Raw genomic sequence first — 16,104 nt, 5'->3', positions numbered from 1 at the left:
TGATGAAAACCTGCTCCAGAGCGCTCAGGACCTCAGACTGACAGAGCTTGAGAGGATCTGCAGAGAAGAATGGGAGAAACTCCACAAATACAGGTGTGCCAAGCTTGTAGCATCATACCCAAGAAGACTCGAGGCTGAAACCGCTGCTAAAGGTACTTAAACAAAGTACTGAGTAATGAGTCTGATTACTTATGTAAATGTGATATTTACGAAGTTTTTTTTATATATTTGCAAACATTTCTAAAAACCTATTTTTGCTTTGTAATTATGGGGTATTGTGTGTACTGTAGATTGATGAGGGGGAAAAAGCTATTGAATCAATTATAGAATAAGGCTGTAACGTAACAAAATGCTACCAAATTCAGGAAACTAGGCGTTTGTGTAACTGCTTTCTTCCCGTTGAAGGAGAGGAGGACCAAAATGCAGCGTGGTTAGTGTTCAACATGTTTAATAAGGACAATAAACGTTAACACTACAAAATAACAAATGTGAAAAAAACGAAAAAGTCCTATCTGGTGCATAGACACAAAGACAGAAGACAACCACCCACAAAACCCAACACAAAACAGGCTACCTAAATATGGTTCCCAATCAGAGACAATGACAAACACCTGCCTCTGATTGAGAACCATATCAGGCCAAACAACAAACCCAACATAGAAACACAAAACATAGAATGCCCACTCAGCTCACGTCCTGACCAACACTAAAACAAAGAAAACACAAAATAACTATGGTCAGAACGTGACAGTATGTCGCAAGTCGCAACTTTACAGGAGAGCCGTTTGAACGTAATTATGATTTTTTTAATCAAAATTAGTTTTTTGGAAGAAAGTTTTTTCTAAAGATCTGAAACCAAAAAGGATTCTACTATGGGTACAAAATAACCATATTGTTTAAGAATACACCAGAGTTGTTAATGACTACCCAACCCGCATGCGGGAGCGTAATCATCAACTGACACTAATTACCATAACGCAACGGGCATAAATATTCCTAGAAAATATTCCTATTCATGAAAATCACAAATGAAATATATTGAGACACAGCCTAGCCTTTTGTTAATCACGCTGTCATCTCAGATTTTCAAAATATTCTTTACAGCCAAAGCTAGACAAGCATTTGTGTAAGTTTATCGATAGCCTAGCATAGCATTTTGTCCAGCTAGCAGCAGGTAACTTGGTCACGGAAATCAGAAAAACAATCAAATTAAATCGTTTACCTTTGATGAGCTTCGGATGTTTTCACTCACGAGACTCCCAGCTAGATAGCAAATGTTCCTTTTTTCCAAAAATATTATTTTTGTAGGCGAAATAGCTCCGTTTGTTCTTCACTTTGGCTGAGAAATCGCCCGGAAATTGCAGTCACGAAAACGCCAAAAATATTCCAAATTAGCTCCATAATATCGACAGAAACATGGCAAACGTTGTTTATAATCAATCCTCAAGGTGTTTTTCAAATATCTATTTGATAATATATCCGTCGGGACAATTTGTTTTTCAGTAGGACAGATTGGAATAATAGCTACCTCTGTATTTTACACTAGAGTCACTCTGGGAGCCATCAGGTGACCACTTGCGCAATGTAGCCGCTTAAGGGTATTTTTCAACATAAATGCGTAAAACTACATCACAATGATGTAGACACCTTCGGGAATACGGAGAAAGAGTAATCTGGTTGATAGCCCATTTACTGCTCAACAGGGACGCATTGGAACGCAGCGCTTTCAAAACATAAGGTACTTCCGGATTGGATTTTTCTCAGGCTTTCGCCTGCAACATCAGTTCTGTTATACTCGCAGACAATATTTTTACAGTTTTGGAAACTTTAGAGAGTTTTCTATCCTAAGCTGTCAATTATATGCATATTCTAGCATCTTGTCCTGACAAAATATCCCGTTTACTACGGGAACGTTATTTTTCCAAAAATGAAAATACTGCCCCCTAGTCACAAAAGGTTTTAATGAAATCAAATAAAGAAAAAGTATTTTAAAAGGTTGGTATTGAAGTTATGGTTTCAGTTGGACGAGGTCTTAGACATCAGGTTATGAGGGAAACACACAGAAACACACCATTCACAGTGCTCATTACATGCCAGATAGTTACACAGCCCTGGGGAGTTAGACAGATGCGTTACCCAGCTCTGAGGCATCACCCTGGGGCAAAGCTGCTGTGAGGGTGGCCCTGGGGGATCTGGAGGTCCATCAACAGAGAGTCATGGGAGTATAATCTATCATTTCAGATTTTAATGGGAAAACTGCAGAATCAAAGCGAAGAAGGTGAAGAGCCGGGTCAAGGCCTCTGGATTCAGCCACTTATCAAACACAGCAGCCCACTGTCAGCATTTATGTGTCAGTCGCGTGTGTGTGTGTGTGTTTATGTGTGAGAGTCTTTCAACACCTTTTTCATTGCTATTTATTGCCATGTCTCCATTGCTGTTCCGATTCTCTTCTGTGCCTTTGTTAAACTGTATTCTTGAAAGTGTTGTTGTGTAGAGTGGAGGAGGGTTGGAGGTGACAGGGCAGGGGGACTGGGGAGAGGAGGACACTGTAACCCTGGATTAACATATAGCCGGAAAAAGGATGGTCCCTCATTCCGAACAGCAGTTTACAGGGGCTGTGCAAAGATCGAAGAGGAGGAAGCCACGGGCTCCGATGAGGATCTGGGTTTGTCTCGTGGCAGTGGCGTGTGTAAATGGTTCAGCGTCCGGATTTGTTTCGGGTTCCTGTTGATGACCAACCGAGATGGGTCACTGCTCGAGGAGACTGTCGATGTATTCGTTCAAGCTTACGTAGCCTGAAGGAGGGCGAGGCGGTGGAGTTCACCTTCAAGAAGTCGTCTAAAGGCCCAGAGTCTGTCACGGTGACAGGCCAGGTTGAGCACAGTGTTAAGGCTGTGAGAAGACACCTAAGGGGCAACAGAAACAACGCTCCAATGGGGACAGGTGCTACAACTGTGGAAGACCTGACCACCATGCCAAAGAATGCCAGCTACCTCGTCAGCCCAAAAAGTGCAATTTCTGCCAGAGCATCAGCCACATTGTGGCCAAGTGTCCAGTCATAGCACAGCAGTCCTCCCCTGGCTCTCAGGGAATAGCATCATCATTGAGGGAGGAGGAAGAGGAGCAGAGCCACGCCCCCTCGCTCCACAAGGGAGTTCTGATTGATCATTTCAGGGATTCAGCCAATCACAAGGTTTCATTGTCATGCTGCTGCTGGAGCTACATGAGGCTGTCTTTATTTATCAAACAAACAGCAAGAAAATGTTACTTTTATTGATGCTATAGTTGCGATTGAGAGTTAGCTCTGTGTTTTAATGCACAGAGAGACACATCTATCCACCTTCTTTGCAACTCAACTACTTTTAAGTAATTTATTTTCTGTCTTTGAAGTTATTATTTCTGTGTTAGATAAAGAAGTATATTAGCTTAAAACTGAAACAATCAAATCTCACTGTGTTTACAAACTGCAATAAGCCTTGCAATGTCAGTTTCTACCACTGTACCTACACTTGAAGCCGGAAGTTTACATACACCTTAGCCAAATACATTTAAACTCAGTTTTTCACAATTCCTGACATTTAATCCAGGTAAAAATGCTATGTCTTAGGTCAGTTAGGATCAGCACTTTATTTTAAGAATGTGAAATGTCAGAATAATAGTAGAGAGAATGATTTATTCCATCTATTTTGTGAAGTCCACCAGTCCCTCCTGCAGCAAAGCACACCCACAACATGATGCTGCCACCACTGTGCTTCACGGATGGGATGGTGTTCTTTGGGTTGCAAGCCTCTCCCTTTTTCCTCCAAACATAACGATGGTCATTATGGCCAAACAGTTCAATTTTTGTTTCATCAGACCAGAGGACATTTCTCCAAAAAGTACGATATTTGTCCCCATGTGCAGTTGCAAACCGTAGTCTGGCTTTTTTATGGCAATTTTGGAGCAGTGGCTTCTTCCTTGCTGAACGGCCTTTCAGGTTATGTCGATATAGAACTCGTTTTACTGTGGATATAGATACTTTTGTACCTGTTTCCCCTCGAGCATCTTCACAAGGTCCTTTGCTGTTGTTCTGGAATTGATTTGCACTTTTTGCACCAAATTACATTCATCTTTAGGAGGCAGAGACGTCTCCTTCCTGAGCGGTATGACGGCTGCGTGGTCCAATGGTGTTTATACTTGCGTACTATTGTTTGTACCTTCATGAATTTGGAAATTGCTCCCTATGATGAACCAGACTTGTGGAAGTCTACAATTATTTTTCTGAGGTCTTGGCTGATTTCTTTGGATTTTCCCATGATGTCAAGCAAAGAGGCACTGAGTTTGAAGGTAGGCCTTGAAATAGATCCACAGGTACACCTCCAATTGACTCAAATGACGTCAATTAGCCTATCAGAAGCTTCTAACAGCATGACATAATTTTCTGGAATTTTCCAAGCTCTTCCAAGGCATGGTCAACTTAGTGTATGTGAACTTCTGACCCACTGGAATTGTGATACAGTGAATTACAAGTGAAATAATCTGTCTGTAAACAATTGTTGGAAAAATTACTTGTGTCATGCACAAAGTCGATGTCCTAACCGACTTGCCAAAACTGTAGTTTGTTAACAAGACATTTGTGGAGTGATTGAAAACAAATTCCGACCTCAACTGTATGCGCACTGCTAACTTTATTTCCCATGCTGCAGCTAAATCAGAGCTAGCCTATGTTGATTGTACTGGAGACGATCACAAGTGTTTTACCGGAAACCTTATGTTAGAAGAAGGTCAAGAAAATACAACCATACAAGTGAATGTACAGAAATAGATTGTTTCTTGTTCAAAAAAAGAGTGTCTTTCTGCTTATTGAAATGTTCTTTGGGTATTATAAGTCATTGTGCATTTCCTCAGCCAAGTGAATGTTTTAAACCTTTCTGTTGTATGAATGTAGGTACACCATGGTTGACCATAGGACTCTGTACAATGCAGTTTGTCATAAGTGCTATAGCCTGGCCATTTGTCTCATTGGTGGTTGGATGTTGCCTCCTCCTATTGCATTTGACAAAGCTTTGACTCTGGGCTAAATGTGAGACCAGCGTTGATTGTATGACAGACAGTGTCTTCCTGTCTGTCCCATAGCTTTTACTATGGATGTAGACATGATTTTCTAAGATATACTGCATATTAAAGGGTGTTATTATACCCTGCCCGATACATTACTTGTTTATCATTGTATCAATGAACTCGGAAACCATTTAGAATCAACTGTGCTTTCTTGGATGTAGCTGTGTTCTTTTTTTCTTCTTCAAGGACATATTTTCATGATTGAGTGCAATGATAAAGGGACTCAAGTGTTTAGATGGTTCTAAGTTTAGTCCTCATTCCTTCTTTACAGGAGTGGCTGGAATATTTTAAACCACTTAAATGGATGTAGATATTGTTATCTTTTTTGTAGTGATTATTTATTCATTGTCTTAATTCTCTAAACCTCTAGTTGATACAGTATTACAAGTTATAGCTCATTTCTGTTTAAACTGAAACTGGCTTTGGTTCTGGGTTCTTTGGAGCTTCATGGTGATATTTAGAAAAAGTGTTTTACTTTTCAGTGTCTCTTTCAATGGGCTTCATTTTCAGTTGACTTCGTAATATATTGTCCGTAAACCATTGCGACAATAATCTGCACTAATCATGTGTAGGAGTATGGGCATTTCTCAAAGATACTTAATTGCTCATTGATCCTTATGACTGCAGCTAGGGTTTAGTTTCTCTGAAATCCTCATGTTGAACTCAGGGAATCCCCTTTAAAGAGGAGCTACTTTGGAAGGAGTGGTAAAGTGTTTTATGTGTGTACATATAGCCTATAGGCTGGGTTGACGGAAAAGCCATGCAGATCATTGATTGCCAAAAGAGCCAAAAGGGCGATGCACTATTTACACGTTGCTATGACGTTACAGTAGTACAGCGAGCCATATTTAATGTTAGGGCTCCCGAGTGGTGCAGCAGTTTGAGGCACTGCATCTCAGTGCTAGAGGCGTCACTACAGACTCTGGTTTGATTCCAGGCTGCATCATAACTGGCTGTGATTGAGAGTCCCATAGGGCGGTGCACAGTTGTCCGCGTTAGAGTTTGGCCGTGGTAGGCCGTCATTGTAAATAATAATTTGTTCTTAACTGACTTGCCTAGTTACATAAATGTTACATTAAAATTCCACACTACATTGTTGGATTTGAAGAACTCTAAGAACGTGCCGTTGTGCAGAATTAATATTTCCTCTGAGTTACAATGACTATTCATGATCTTTGTTCTGCATCTATTGTGTGCTTTTTAACCCTCTCTTCCCTTGTACTGCTCCCTGTATTTCTGAAGGTAATATTTTTGTCTCTTTGCACAGATAACTCTCTCTATCCAGAGCTGGAACTAGCCGTTTGTCGGTTCTGTGCATCCTGTTCTATCTCTGCGACCCTGCAATCTGTGAATTCTGACCCTTGCCAACATATCCAGTGCTCCTGGGCAGGGCATGGTGTGGGTGCCGGGCCGTAGGTGCCAAGCGGCCCACAATCTGGGGAGCTGTGCGGTGCTGTGCTGTGGTACAGGGGTGTAGGTGGAGCATTTGTGAATGGTGCTCAGCCATTCTCTTCCGGCACTGTGCTGCTCCCTGGCACTTCCTGGCCTTTGATGGAGCACAGCCAGCCGGTATGGTGCTTCTCTCTCTCTGACCCTTTGCAGTGTGTCTCTCTCCCAGGCTTTCACAAACACAACCTCTGCTCCCAGAGAAGGATATAAAATGAATGAAAATGAGGGTATTTGCCTCTTTCGCTTTCACTCTCTCCCCCTCTATCTATATCTTTCTTTCTCCCTCAGTCTCTCTCCGTTTTTCTCTCCATGAACCCTGTAAACTCATACCTTGGGTGGGTCTCCAAACATTGGGTAAACATTGCCTCCACATTGTAAACAAGACAGTTTGAACAACTCCTGTCAGGGAAAGTATTATGAAAGATGGATGGTTCCTAACTATTCTTATGTCTGACACTGACTACTACTAGAACTTTGATGGATGATGCAATATTGATTAATTTGAATACTGAAAATAACTCAGAGCTCATGAATATATGATGTAAAAACCTGAGTTCACCAGCGAATATACCAGTGGGGCACCGTCAGGGCCCTATACGCCCCCAGTGAGGGCCTAAGGATAGATACAAATCTGTATATATTTTTATATATTATAATTTGTCATTTTGTTTTCATTTGTTTAATATTTTTTTTGTCTTAATTGTAATTATCTTCCTGTTGAATTTCTTACGTTTGTGTTGGAAAAAGAAGGGCTAATATCCAAGAGAAAAAATGTTTTTCTTTGGTAGTCTCTTGGTAGAAATAATCTAGCTGGGCTCAACGCTCATTGGCTAGGTCGTCAGGCTTTGAATAGACGGTGCCAGCCAACGTCATTGACGTTGACTTCAATTAGAGCAGCATTTTGGAATGACAGTAGAATCAACCAATCACAAATTGTCTTGTAATAGGGGGGACAATTGTATGTAATTGGGCCTTGAGGCACTAATTCAGAGCTAATTGCGAGCCTTATCTTGTTTTCTCAAGCTTGAGCCTAGCTAGCTGGCTATCTTTTTGCAGTGAGTGTATGTAGCGACGGCAGTGGCAACTGCAGAGAGAGTAATCGAGGACGATGTGGTGACTAAATCGCCCTTTTCAAGACTAACTTTTAATGAATAGTTCAATCTTGTACATACCTGGAGACCAACTCCTGCACTGCCTGATTTGGTGCCACGAGGAAAGTGTTTTGAAAGGCATTTTCAAGTTAATAATTATGAGCGCTATCCGTGGATAACCTGCTGTGAGCTGACAAAAAAGCTTTACTCTTGGAATTGCCTACTCTTCAGCACAGATAATAGCTCAAGCTGGACAACTGGTTTCAAAGATTTAGCCTGTTTGACAGTCAGCACTTTGACACCAAAACTCAACTTCACACCTGCGAGCTACAGTGAGTTAAAAATATTTGGGGAACAAGACTAGACCTTCTTCTTAACGAGCAGTGGCGGAATGAGACACTTGCTCACAATAATGAAGTCAGACACAACAGGGAGATTCTAAAGTGCCTTATTCCATACGATTGTGTTTTTAGGCAAGCAAGAATTTGCATTCAGAGGACACGTGGAGGGTAAAGAATCAGCTAATAGGGAAACTACTTGGAAATACTGGAATGCTTGGCTGAGTATGACAGCACGTTAAACTGCCATTTGGCTACGGCTACCATTTTCACAGGCACTTCCAGCCAAATCCAAAATGACCTGGTACACGCGGTTGCGAATGTAATGACAGGAAAATTGAAGAAAATCCCCTTTGTAACCATCGTGGTTGGCGAGACGACAGACATCGGCAATGTAGCCCAAATGTCTTATGTGTTGCGTTACTGCCCGAATTATCATATTTTTAGAGGAGTGTGAATGCTTGGCCAAAGTTATGGCACAGTGCTACGATGGAGCCACAGTCATGGCCTCTGGTATAAATGGAGTACAAGCCAACATGAAAGAAACTATCCTGCAAGCTCTGTTCATTCATTGCTATGTGCACACTCTTAATCTGGTGATGTCACAAGGTGCTGGTAAAGTAAAACAATGCAATCATTTTTTTTCTCATCTTGGTAGCCTAGCAGCGTTTTTCTCAAGATCTGTCAAACGAAGAAAACTACTGGATGAAATATGCCATCAAAGACCATCCAGAGTGGCGCCATGGAACTTCTCCTCACGCTTAGTTTGCACTGTGTATGAAAAAACAGCGGAACTCATTGATCTCTATGAATACATAGGGTGCCATCACGTTGCCTTTGATGAAGACACAGCTCACAGCGCAGATGGACACAAGCTTCGAGTTCTGCTTCCTGCTATCGGCGATCTACTCCATGTTTGCAAACTCCGACGTGCTGTTTGGAATATTGCAGAACAGGGAGTTTGACATGCAGTTCTGCTTGTCCAGGGTGGACGACTTCTGCAACACCACAGAGACGGAAAAAGGAACATTCGATATCACCTACGAGGACACTGAGTGAGACCAGAAGTTCCAAGGGGGCGCAGGACACATGTGCAAGGAGACGTTTGTGGCCAGTACCAACAGCTACACAGTGTGATCACCGTCAACATTGTCACTCAGCTAAGAAACAGGTTCAATAACCATGAAATGCTCATGTTCCTTTCCCTCCTTGACCCACAAAAGTTCCCAATAGATAGGGAAACACCAAACTTTCCAAACGCTCTACTTTCTCCAGCAGAAAAGACTAATTGATAGTATGCGCCAATTGTATCTGCTTACCTGTCTAGTTTGGATCATTCCGGTGTCCACTGCATCAGTAGAAAGAACAATTTCGGCACTAAAAAGGATACAGACATATGCCAGGAACACCACTGGAAAGGCCCGACTGTCAGCCCTGGCTTTAATCACAATCGAAAAATAACTTATTTTGGATTTAAAATCCAAAGACAACCTGCCATTGCCCATTTCATAAAGAAGGACAGGAGAATGGACTTCGGTTTTAAATGATAATCATAATGGTGAAGGGACTTTTGGTTTTAATCTAGAGCTTGATTTTTGTTGCTATATTGTTCATATCATTTTGAATACAATGTGTAAAATATTATTTCAACTTTAGATCACTGGTTGTGTGGTAAAAACAAAGGTAATGACGTTTCGTGTGGTGATGCATTTTTTTATTGTTGCATGCTGGAGATAGAACATCGAATACAGCGCCACTTTTTTCTCTCTGACAGCATATACTGTCCGTGGTCTTGAAACAATGTGAGTAGTTGTGTGGTTGAATTTATTCCGCCACTATTTGAGTGACTGTTTGTTTTGGCAAATACTTCTTTGAAACGACGCAACTGTATTTTCTTCTAAAGTGCTTCCTGCTATTGATTTTTGCAACCGTTGTGTACGTGTGCTGCTTCTGCGAGCCACAGCCAAGGCGTGGCTTAGGACCGTTTGACTCTGTCATCAAAGAATTGCTTCTCCTACATATTGTAGGTCTGCAAAAGAAAAGTCTCAATTCATGCTCTGTATACATAGGCATCCGAGTTCCCTATCTATACTTATGAAGTCAGATATTTTTCCGCAACTGAGGGCCTAGCTCCAATAGTCACGGTTCGTCACTGGAATATACAGCAATATACATGGCTCACTCGGGATACGTTATCAGAGTCGATACAGCCACCTGGTTTCTTCACGCATCACACCAACAAAAACTGGTAAGAAGAAGGGCGGGGGTGTATGCCTTATGATTAACGAGTTATGGTGTGATCATAACAACATACAGGAACTCAAGTCCTTTTGTTCACCTGACCTAGGATTTCTTGCAATCAAATGCTGTCCGCATGATCTACCAAGAGAATTCTCTTAGATTATAATCACAGTCGTGTGTACCCCCCAAGCAAACACCTCGACGGCCCTGAAAGAACTTCATTGGACTATGTAAACTGGAAACCACATATCCCGAGGCTGCATTTATTGTAGCTGGGGATTTTAACAAGGCTAATCTGAAAACAAGGCTCCCAAAATGTTATCAGCATATCGAATGCGCAACCCAGGCTGGAAAAAACCTGGATCATTGTTACTCTAACTTCCACGACGCGTACAAATCCTTCCCTCGCCAAATCTGACCACGACTCCATTTTGTTGCTCCCAGCCTATAGACAGAAACTAAAACAGGAAACGCCGTGCTCAGGTCTGTTCAATGCTGGTCTGACCAATCTGATTCCACGCTTCAAGATTGCTTTGATCACGTGGACTGGGATATGTTCCGGATAGCGTTGAACAACAACATTGATGTATATGCTGATTCAGTGTGCGAGTTTATTAGCAAGTGCATCGGTGATGTTGTACCCACGGCGACTATTCAAATCTTCCCCAACCAGAAACCGTGGATTGATGGCAGCATACGCGCAAAACTGAAAGTGCGAACCATTGCTTTTAATCAGGGCAAGGCGACTGGAAACAAGACCGAATACAAACAGTGTAGCTATTCCCTCTACAAGGCAAAGTTGGAGACTTTTATCTCCCTCACCAACTTCAAACATCTGATATCTGAGCTGCTAACCGAGCGCTGCAGCTGTACATAGTCTATTGGTAAACAGCCCACCCATTTTTACCTACCTCATCCCCATACTGTTTTTATTTATTTACTTTTCTGCTCTTTTGCACACCAATATCTCTACCTGTACATGACCATCTGATCATTTATCACTCCAGTGTTGTTAATCTGAAAAATGTTAATTATTCGCCTACCTCCTCATGCCTTTTGCACACAATGTATATAAACACCCCTTTTTTTCTACTGTGTTACTGACTTGTTCATTGTTTACTCCATGTGTAACTCTGTGTTGTCTGTTCACACTGCTATGCTTTATCTTGGCCAGGTCACAGTTGCAAATGAGAACTTGTTCTCAACTAGCCTACCTGGTTAAATAAAGGTGAAATAAAATAAATAAAATAAAAAATCAAACAAGCTAAGCGTCAGTATAGAGATAAAGTAGAGTCGCAATTCAATGGCTCAGACATGAGAGGTATGTGGCAGGGTCTACAGTCAATCATGGACTACAAAAAGAAAACCAGCCCCGTCGTGTACCTCAATGTCTTGCTCCCAGACAAACTAAACAGCTTCTTTGCTCTTTTGATCTCCTTCACTGCAGCCAATGTGAGTAAAACATTTAAACGTGTTAACACTTGCAAGGCTGCTGGCCCAGACGGCATCCCTAGCCGTGTCCTCGGAGCATGCGCAGACCAGCTGGCTAGTGTGTTTACGGACATATTCAATCAATCCCTTTCCCAGTCTGCTGTTCTCACATGTTTCAAGAGGGCCACCATTGTTCCTGTTCCCAAGAAAGCTAAGGTAACTGAGCTAAACGACTATCGCCCTATAGCACTCACTTCCGTCATCATGAAGTGCTTTCACCTCCACCCTACCGGACACCCTAGACCCACTCCAATTTGCTTACCTCCCCAATAGGTCCACAGACGACGTAGTCGCCATCACACTGCGCAAACATGTATGGCAATTTAGCTAGTTAGCTTGCACTTGCTAGCTAATTTGTCCTATTTAGCTAGCTTGCTGTTGCTAGCTAATTTGTCCTGGGATATAAACATTGAGTTGTTATTTTACCTGAAATGCACAAGGTCTTCTACTCTGACAATTAATCCACACATAAAACGGCCAACCAAATCGTTTCTAGTCATGTCTCCTCCTTCCAGGCTTTTTCATCTTTAAACTTATATGGTGATAGGCATCTAAACTTTCATAGTATTACCACGACTACCGGCAATAGTTTGTCATTCAATCACCCACGTGGGTATAACCAATGAGGAGATGGAACGTGGGTACCTGCTTCTAAAAACCAATGAGGAGATGGGAGAGGCAGGAGTTGCAGTGCGATCTGCGTCAGAAATAGAAAGGAGTTCTATTTTAGCCCTTGGCATCGCAGACGCTCGTTGGCGCACGCGAGCAGTGTGGGTGCAATATTTGAATAACATGGATTTCTAAATTTATTTTGCGATGCTCACGCGACGTGTACGGTCTGGTTAGCATGTAATTGAGGTGTATATTAATCTCAAATTCCAGTGTTCGAACGCGTAAACAAGGCTGCATGGGATTTCTCTACTCCGTGCAGCCAATGGCAATGTCCGCTTTAGGTATCATTCCAAGAGCCACTTATGGATTTGTCAACTCTATCTCAGTTCCATTCTATGTTAATGTATTGCCATTTGTAAATATGAGTACTGTACATACATTGGAATATCTCTTACCCTGACCATGAAATTGTTATTTGTCACCTCTGACACCTACTATGTTCTTGAACAGATTACTATCTAGTCGAAACCCCTCTAGGGGTTAAAAACTTTTCTGAGGTCAGATCTTAGCTATTGAATGGCACTTATCTAGCAATATCCTTCAGTTGAAATACCATAGTAAATATTAGCAATTCATACAACCCTGTCATAACATATTATTCAAATGAATAAGCTTTGAAGACATATCTTATCAGAGTGAGAGATTACTTTTCTCTCTCTGGGAGGTTCACCAAGCAAAGCACACCTTCCCTCACTCTCCCTTCAACCCATTTCCTCTGAGCCTGAGTGGCTTTTCAGCCGTCGCAGGGTTAAAATATGTGTAATACCCGGGGACCAAACACATGGTCGGAAAGGAGGCCACTTTATTTTTCTTACTTCCCTGACCTGTCTGGATTTGATCCCCTGAGCTATTGTTTCTAGACCTTGCCATTTCTTTTTATTTTCATCTACAAATGGCACTGTTCATTTCCCCCAAGATAATCAGGTTGCAAATTATTTCAGACAAATGTAGCACTTCAGGAAATAGCAGGAATTATTTTCTGAAAGGTTAAGCAAAAATATTATATTTCACATTTCAGGGACACATACTTCCATAAGGACGAAGCTTTCGCTTAATTAAGCATGGGTTATGTATAGCAACCCAGAACGTTATTCGAAACAATGTGCATTTTTCGGAAATGTGAACAAATAACAGGAAGCCATTTTGAGAATTTGGGGTTCATGATTGAGTCAATGAATGAAGAAGGCCTTCCTTGGTCAGTCTTTCTGCTGGCCTGTAGTCTAGTCCTTAATGCAGCGGTCTGGCTGTCATAGACAGGGCCTGAAGGAAGTGCTTGATACTGTCAGCCGGTGTTTGGCTCCGACTGGGCGATGGAAAATCTATGTCAGTTTGGATTCCCGGCGCTCCGGATAGGGCTTTGGCCACAGCAGGATCCTTCCCGCTTGAGCCTGAAAAGACCTGGCGTCTTCCATTTCGCCGACGCTCCCTGGCTGTCTCCAAGGAAACCAGGAATTCTGCAGGAATAGTAGACCACCAGGGGTGGAAAGAGGACTGAAATATCCTGCTCAATTAGAAGGACTGTTACTTTAATGACATTTTACTGAAGTAGAAGTACAATGACTGATTAATAAAACAATTATCAAAAAAGTACAAGTACTTGGAAAACTACTCAATTACAGTAATGAGAGAAGTTGTAATTAGTTACTTCAAACCTCTGAAGACCAGGAGGGTTGGGAATATTAAGAGAAAATAAAAACATGGTCTCTCATTTCAGATCATCAAGTTTTCTTAGGGGCTCCTGAGTGGAACAGATATCTAAGGCACTGCATCTCAGTACTAGAGGGGTCATTACAGATCCTGGTTCGATTCCAGGCTGTATCACAACTGGCCATGATTGGGAGTCCCATCATCATCTGTGTTTGACCGGGATAAGCTGTCATTGTAAATAAGAATTTGTTCTTAACTGACTTGCCTAGTTAAAAAGTAACATACATAATTTATTTTTAAATGACAAATATACAGTTGAAGTCGGAAGTTTATATACACTTTTGTGCCTGTTTCCTCCAGCATCTTCACAAGGTCCTTTGCTGCTGTTCTGTGGGATTGATTTGCACTTTTCGCACCAAAGTACGTTCACCTCTAGGAGACAGAATGCGTCTCCTTCCTGAGCGGTATGACGGCTGCGTGGTCCCATGGTGTTTATACTTGCGTACTATTGTTTGTACAGATGAACGTGGTACCTTCATGCGTTTGGAAATTGCTCCCAAGGATGAACCAGACTTGTGGAGGTCTACAATTTTGGGGGGATTTTCCCATGATGTCAAGCAAAGAGGCACTGAGTTTGAAGGTAGGCCTTGAAATACATCCACAGGTACACCTCCAATTGACTCAAATGATGTCAATTATTTTCCAAGCTGTTTCAAAGCACAGTCAACTTAGTGTATGTAAACTTCTGACCCACTGGAATTGTGAGACCGTGAATTACAAGTGAAATAATGTGTCTGTAAATAAATGTTGGAAATATTACTTGTGTTATGCACAATGTAGATGTCCTAACCGACTTGCCAAAACTATAGTTTGTTAACAAGAGATTTGTGGAGTGGTTGAAAAACGAATTTTAATGACTCCAACCTAAGTGTATGTAAACTTCCGACTTCCACTGTATATACTAATTAATAATAATTAGGTGGGTGATTATATTTGTCCTGTTTCATACATGTAAAAAGTGTGTATTAATACGCACGTGTGAATTGGAAATGTACTTTTTGCGTACCCCAACTCTCCTTGAGACACCCTCTGAAAGTGGGGTCAGGCCAGGGTCAGTACAGTACATACGGGTACTCTTTCTCTAAATAACTGTTAGAAAATGAAGACTTCTTCTATGAAAATGTATCATTGTATTAGGGGGAGAGGTATTTGGGGGATACTGTGGTTTAACTGGATCATACCTCTGAATTGGACACTTAACAGAGCTAACGCTGACACTATCGTCACTATCATCAATCTCAACATAAAGATAATCACTTAATAGCTAACCTCTTCCTAGTATTCCTCCTCATCATCCCTACCACCAGCACAACCACCAGCACAACTTCCACCCTAATCTGCATCACAACAACTCTGGCCCCTCTAAAACTTTTGTTTGTTTAAAAATTTGAAGAGGCTGTTTCCCTTTGACCGTAATGTATCGCTACATTCGCCCCCACTGCATCGGCTTAATGTGCACTTAGTATGCAGGCAAGGGCCTCATTAAAATGCAAAGTGCGTTCTGGGAAAACTAGCTCATCTGTAAACACGGAACTGTGATTTTCTCCAACCGAGCCCGAGCAAAACGGAAGCAGGCGGCTCCTCTCCCTCTCTCCCTCTTTCCTTGGTGCTCCATGGAAGGATGTCTCAATCCAGAGGGGCTGGAACTCGATCGGACACAGCAAGGCCTCTAAATTATGCAGGCTGGAACAGTGAGGCATTGTTTCACTTTTAGCAGGGACTAATCTCTCCTCTTATGTGTTTTCCCTCTTTGTTTTTTTACTTATTTACGGAGTGCGATCCCTCTCTCTGCTTTGTCCCACGATGTTAAATATTTAGAAGATGCTGTCGTGTCGAATGCCTCTCACCCTGGTTGTGCTACCGGTCTGGGCTGATGGTAATGGAATGAGAGCAGCGCATTTAGAGAAACACAAAGTGTTTGCTTAGTGATTTAATAAAACAAAGAGGTATTAAAATGTGATCCGGACCAGTCTGTCACTTAGGGAATGTGTCTCAAAGCCTACTTTGATGCTCTC

The 16,104-nt window shown here is 41.9% G+C and overlaps 1 pseudogene; it reads left to right on the top strand.

Moving 5' to 3' along the window:
- Window positions 1–936: 936 nt before the first annotated feature.
- Window positions 937–9,037, top strand: LOC139365822 (protein lin-28 homolog A pseudogene; annotated as a pseudogene).
- Window positions 9,038–16,104: the final 7,067 nt, after the last annotated feature.

Source organism: Oncorhynchus clarkii, chromosome 14, assembly GCF_045791955.1.
Source record: "Oncorhynchus clarkii lewisi isolate Uvic-CL-2024 chromosome 14, UVic_Ocla_1.0, whole genome shotgun sequence".
Lineage (NCBI taxonomy): Eukaryota > Metazoa > Chordata > Actinopteri > Salmoniformes > Salmonidae > Oncorhynchus > Oncorhynchus clarkii.
The sequence above is the reverse complement of the archived record's forward strand: the minus strand, read 5'-3'. Positions and strand labels throughout refer to the sequence as shown.